The sequence below is a fragment of the Myotis lucifugus genome, unplaced genomic scaffold (assembly GCF_000147115.1).
Source record: "Myotis lucifugus unplaced genomic scaffold, Myoluc2.0 scaffold_637, whole genome shotgun sequence".
NCBI classification, from domain to species: domain Eukaryota; kingdom Metazoa; phylum Chordata; class Mammalia; order Chiroptera; family Vespertilionidae; genus Myotis; species Myotis lucifugus.
The window spans coordinates 190,208-197,195 of record NW_005871685.1 but is presented as its reverse complement, the minus strand read 5'-3'; the positions used below and the strand labels follow the sequence as shown (position 1 = coordinate 197,195).

Here is a 6,988-nt window from a genome sequence, read left to right as displayed (position 1 = left end):
AATTAGCAGTCTTTTTTGTGTGTGTTTGTATAATGGCTTCACCAATCTGCCTTGATGATTTCTGAAGGCTTGAAATTGCATGTGTGGCCTATATGTGTGTGCATGCATTTTGGATGGTGTTTTGATGTTTGGAAGGTTCTTTAGTACACAGGATAAAATCCTCAACCGAGACCTTAAATTTCCCCTAGAATGAAGCTCTCTTGAGTGGGATGGTTTATGGTGCCTCTTGGCTGGTTCATTCTCTAGTTGGTGAAAGAGGCCAAACCAGGCCTAACTCCCCCTCTTCTGTACCACAGATTATTGTAGCCACAGCATATAACCCTCAACTTTTTAGTCCAGGTACAAAATTTTGTCCAGAAGGTAGGACAAGCTCTCCTAGTGGTTCTCTTATGACATTGCTTAATTTGCCTGGAGTGGTTGGAGCAGACACTATACTCCATCAATAGTCTAGCTAAAATTCTAATTATAAAAGTTCTGTATCTTTAAAATCTTTAATTCACTTCTTAGATATTGCTGATGCCACCATGATTGTCTTTTGATAACATCTGTGAAAATAATTTTCCTGTAATATTGAGATATATATTATTTTTTTATATTGGGGACTCAGACAAAATTCTAGTATTGTATATATTCTATTTGTATAAAACTAGATTTATAGTTATACTAACAAGGAATAATTACATATTTTTAAACATATTAAAATAAGAACTGTGATTTGTGATGTTATTTATTATGGATTGAAAGATAAAAGTATTATCTCTTATATTGGAATACTTCCCCAGTTATTTTTTGCATTTCATTATCTTTACATTTTTAAGAAATATGGAGTATTCTTGTAGTATGATCCTAAATTTGGAGTTGCCTGACATTTTCTCATGATTGATTATGATCACTTTTCTTGGCAAATTGTCATAGAGGTGATCTGGTATTCTTCTCTGTGCATCATACCAGGGCGTACATCATTTCTCTTATTGTTGGTGATGTGAACTTTGTTACGTGGTTGAGGAGTTTCAGAATTCACCACAGAAAAGTTACTATTTTTACTTTTTTGACTAATAAGTACTATGTAGGGATACACTTTTAAAACAAATAAACATCTTTTTCTTCAGTCAACTTTCACCCATTCATTTTACATTCATTGATTTCCATTGTCTGAATAATAATAATAATTATTATTACCATTATTATTGTTATTATTGCCTAGTGGTGATTTTCCAATTTCACTATTTTTTATATATTTGTCTGCTAGCATTCTGAGTAAGAAATGACGAAGAAGTGAGTGAGAAGTTTTCATTCTTTTTTATGCTTTTATTTATATAAAATTTAACTCATGAATTCTAAGTTGATTGCTGGGATGTTCCAACTATCAATGATTTATCTAGTATAAGTACCTTCAAACTGGCTCCTATAATTTTTGGCATATTTCTATTTGGGCACCTTTTTAATTTCTAGCACAGTATATTATAGGTTTGTTTTGTGCTTCCACTTTCCCTGCCCACAATTGGTCATTACTTCATGGAGTCCTATTTCTTTTACTAATAAAATGATTCAGGAACTATGATTTTGGCACTGGGTTTGCTCAGTATTATTGGGTATTTATGCCTTACAGACCTTTACAATGAAATAGAAAATGTATGCATGTGTGTGTGCACATATTGTTTTGTATTTGTTTGTGTTTATGCATTATCTATCTATCCATCCATCCATCATCTAATCTCTATTTGTCTTCAGGATAAATACAACTGTGTATTTAGAGCAAAATTCTTCTTAAAATTCACAGTAATATATTGTAAGGGCATTAAGAACATTAATGCATTCAAAGAACATGACTGCAATTATAAAAGGACTTCCTACAGCCTATTCTCATCATCCAAAGCAGAGGTCCTATAATGTTACTGCAAACACTAAAGCATTGCTCCTAAGAGAAATACTAGCTAAAGTTCCTAAAAGCCTCTGGTCACATTTTCACCAGCTGATCAATGCATAACCTTATTTTCTGTATCTTTCTGTTTAAAGACACTTTTTAACATTGAACTCACAGCCAATAACTCTAGAAAATGTATTTTCTCTGTAAAATTTATCACAGCCTTCTTGCATTTGAGAACATATAGCCAGCACCGCAGCAGTGCACTTTGAGGTCATTTTAAACAGCAAAATCACACACACACAAATGTTAAAATGGCACTAAATAGACTGTGAAAAAGACAGTTGTTTATGGGATGAGGGTTGAAACAAGAAGGAAAATCATTGTCTTATTAGGCTTTACCTGGGAACTGGTCAACTAGGCAAATCCAAATTTTGTCACTGTATGCATGTCTGTGAATAACTAAGAAAGCACTATAAGTATTGATTTTGGGGTTACAAATAAATTTCACTAAGTAGAAGTCTAAAATATAGACTCTGCAAATAATGAAGATCAATTTTACATTTCTACATCAGATTTGATATGCTTTTTAGTTGCATGTATAGCAATATTGTTACAAATAAGAAGCATAGATAAAATAGACTTGTTACTCTGTAGAAGTACTTATTGTACCAGAATAAGCAGCTGTGATGGTTAATTTTTGATGTCTACTTGGCTAGGCCCTCATGCCCAGAAATTTGGTCAAGCGCCAGTCTAGGTGTTGCTATGAAGGCATTTTTTATTTTCTTATTTTTATTATTATTATTTTAAAATATGGAACGCTTCATGAATTTGCCTGCCATCCTTGCACAGGGGCCATGCTGATCTTCTCTGTATTGTTCCAATTTTAGTATATGTGCTGCCGAAGCGGTCACTGAAGGCATTTTTAGATGTGATTACCGTTTAAATCAGAAGACTGAGTTAAACATATTACTTTCCACAATGTGGGGGCCTCATCTTAAACAGTTGAAGGCCTTAAAAGAAAAAAAACAACAAAACAAAACTGAGGCCCGTGATGAACTTCTGCCTCCAGATTGCTCTCACACTTGAGGTACAACATTCCTGTGTCCTGAGTGTCCAGCCTGCAGGCCTATCCTGCAGATCTCAGTGTTGTCAGCTCCCACAATCATGTGAACCAGTTCCTTACAGTAACTCTCTCCACACACACACACACACACACACACACACACACACACAGACACACACACACACACACAGATATTCTAATGGCTTGGTTTTATGGATGACCCTGACTAAAACAAGGTTATTATCAGCATCAGTTACCATGTTTAGAAACCCACTTTATATGCAGTGTGCTAAAATATTTGTGGATATTCTCCATGATAAACACACATATGGAACAGACAAAATAAATTACAGCTAACTCACAAGTTTAAAAAATAAGTTAACTGTAAGGATTTAGTTATTCAATTTCAGATTGGCTCCCACAACACCCACTACAGTAAAGACAAGTTGGCCAGAAATAACTTTATTTAAATAGTCTCCCTCTCTTCTAGCTCTGAGATGACCTCGCATTAGCTGATCAGACATTTAGTACACAAAAGGATTTATGACTTGTAAAATGATGCAATATTGATGACCTTATATTTACCATATTGCTTGGTGTAGAGATCCTAGAAATTTATTTTTACTAAGCCCTGATAGGATCATTATTCAAGGGATGGTGAAATCATGAACTTTTGCTCAGAAAAGGCTAAGAAACATGAAATGGTTATTAGCACCCAATTTTGTACTATGACTTATTTAACTACTGGAGGCCTGGTACACGAAATTGTACATGGATGGGGTCCCTAGGCCTGGCCAGCAATCGGGGCCAATCGGGCTGGGCTGATTGGGGCCCAAAGACCCTGGCAGGGGTGGGAGAAGAGATGACGGTCGCCAGGCCAGGTGCGGAAGGAATAGATGCCAGACGCCAATGCCTCCATTGTTGGTGCCCCACCACCGTGCAGTTCCCCACCTCCCTCACTTCTCCTTCCCTTGCTGCTGTGCCGCCACCATAGTGGGCAGGCAGCTGCCTGATCAAGGACTACTGGCCTGGGGAAGGGACAGGGCATGGGAAGTTGGCTGCCGGGCCTGAGGAAGGGTCACATCCACTGCCACTCACCCCCAATTCCCTGTTCCATCCCAGGGCCTGACCCCAATCAGGTGATCAGGCCAGCTGGGGGGAGAAACCATGGAGGTTGGCTGGCCAGGGGAGGTTGGCTATGGGAGCACATTGAGCATCTGCCCCCTGGTGGTCAGTGCATGTCATAGGGAACGGTTGTTCTGGTCATTCCGGTCATTCGGTTGTAACAGTCACTTAGACTTTTATATATATAGGTGGTGTAATTGTGAGACATTTCCTCTGATCTGACAAAGGATATGTATCAGTGATATCAATTTGTATTAATGCTGCTTTCTTGTAGGAGGGTGCCTATAATATAATTTATAGTCCTCAAATTGTTACCTTCATGTCTAAAATTGCCACCACTTACAAGTATGCTCTTAAAATCCATTGATCTACTTCAATGCAGAATACACCTTCCTGATTTATAAGAGCTCACTTGTAAGTGAAGGTGCTCACCCACACAAGCAGACTGCACCCTAGCTATTAATCATAAGCAGGCATGGAACTACAATCCTGAAATTCGAGTGCACATCACTTATGTTGTAATCATCTGTCCAGAAGCAAGGAATAGCACCAGCTGGCACAATGCACGGTGAGTAATATGCACTTGAATAATGGCTGCTAAACTCTGGTTATGAATTTGAGCTCAATTAGCGATAGGAATCCTTCATAGCAGTATATTCTTGGGGTTGACAATAGGAATGGACAGAGGCATTGAACATTTTTAATTGATAGATATCAGTTAAATATTAAAATAATTCATGACCAAAGGTAAAACTTCTGTATAGAATGTAAGCTCTGAAATGATAATCAAAATCCTTCCTATATTTAAGAGTCTCCAGAAAACAATTGCAAACATTGGTGTCTAAAAAGTAATGGTTTCCACAGCATAAACTTATACCTGCAGAAAATAAGCAACTGGTTGTCTAAGAATGTGTGCAAGCTTAAAGTATTGAGTGCATAGCACCAACCTAGAGCTGTCACCAATTCAATGCCAATAGGAGTCCCTGATTTGGGGTGTTGTTAGGGGGCAGAGACTTTATTTAGTGCAAACAGCTCAGTTGTGAAATAGCACGGCTGTGAGAAAGCTCAATAGTGATAATGCTCAATCATGACCCAGCACTTCTGTGAAACAGCTTTGGTGGGGTGGCTCAGGGTAGTGGCCTCAGTTTTATGGTTGCAGCATTACAGCTCATCTCCAGTGTTGCACTGAGCGCTGATGCTCCAGCTCCAGCTGATGCTGCAAGGTCAGCTGGGGAGACGTGGCCACTAAGTGTGCTCCTCTGAGACAGAGGTGAAGCTGGCTTATGTTGAGTTACCAGTCCCAGGGCTCATCAGCTTGTTCTCATGCAGATGAAGACTCCAAGTCTTCACAGTTTGATTGGTCCAAAAAGCACTGCTCCGATTGGTTGGAATGGATCTGCTTTGATTGGTCAGTAAAGATGCAAATGTGTAGCTCCAAATAGATAGGGAAAGCGTCAGTCCTATTTGTCAAATTTCTATTCTAAAAGTTCTCTTATGAGGAGCTTCTAGAGTAGAAGAAACACAGAGGAGGAGGCTTGACAGCCCAGCGGGTGGCTTTTCCCTGAAATCAACATATGTGAGGGATCTCTTTAAATAAACGGCTGCTAGACTCTGGTTATGAATTTGAGCCCAATTAACTGTAAGGAGTCCTTTGTAACATTTATATGCTTCTTGGGGTTGACAATAGGAATGGACAGAGGCATTGAACATTTTTCATTGAGCTTAGGTAAGGTAATTAATTTGGGAAGCAAAATATGAAGTATGTTTGGGAAGAATTATGCAGAAGGAGAAATTATAGAGTATAATATGATGAAATAACAGACTAATCACAAGAAAATTATAAAAATACACTTAAAGGAAATGTATAGAATCTCTAAAATAAGAAAACATGTTAGAGAAACATTTAATTTAAAAAAAGTCTTAGAGGTTGGATTTGACATTCTCTTTTTTCAAATGCAACCTATAAAATAATGAAAGGGTAAATGTGACTCTTAATATGTGCACGAGTCTGCACACATAGACAAATCCATATAGAATTGAGTTGGTTGCTTTGTTCATCACCAATGCTTCAAATTCATCTTTATTCAGTGTAGCTTAGGAAATGCTATTCCTCATAAGGGACTGGCTTTAAAACTCATATATTTTATAAGCTGGCCTATGGTGTCTCACTGCTTAAATTAGATCAGTGGTTTGCAACAGGATATGCCGCAATAATTTTTAAAACATACAATATCTGACTATTTAGTCAGGGGCACTGATCTCTTTTCCCTGAGATTGTCAAATTTAAAAATGACAACAGCCAACACAACAATAGTTGCTCAGTGTGAATGGATCAAAATTATACTTATTTTTTGTCAGAGCAGCAAAATATATATTTTTGGCATGCCACAGAATTTTAGTAATTAGTTTATGTGTGCCGTGAGAGGGAAAAGGTTGAAAATTGCTGAATTAGATTAATCTTGGTTCTATCCTAATTCTTAGGGAAGTGAAAATCATTTTTCTTCATTTCAATATTTTTCTTCACACTTTTAATGAAAATGTTGACTTCCCTACTTTTTCTGATAGCAAGAAATGACTGATATCAAAACAAATAAATAAACAAATTGTGTCACCCCAAATCATGTTGAATTCCTAACCTCTGTGCCTGTAGATGTGAATGTATTGGAAATACGGTCTTTGCGGATGAGGAAGTTCAGATGCCATTACTAGAGGGTATCTGAACATACTATATATATGAATTTTATATACACAGACACACAGAGAGGAGACATAATGTGAAAACAGGAGAATGCTGTGGACAAGCCACGGAACATCTGAAGCAATCAGAAGCTCAGAGAGATGCATGGAACCGATTTTCTCTCCCTTCCCTCAGAAGGCACCAATCCTGCTGAAACCTGGGTTTCGGACTGCTGGCTTCCACCGCTGTGAGACAA

At 37.7% G+C, this 6,988-nt stretch overlaps 1 non-coding gene across 1 annotated transcript; it reads right to left on the bottom strand.

Moving 5' to 3' along the window:
- Positions 1-2,671: 2,671 nt before the first annotated feature.
- Positions 2,672-2,778, bottom strand: LOC111823725. The gene has a single exon (XR_002826798.1). It is a non-coding gene; the product is annotated as a U6 spliceosomal RNA (small nuclear RNA).
- Positions 2,779-6,988: the final 4,210 nt, after the last annotated feature.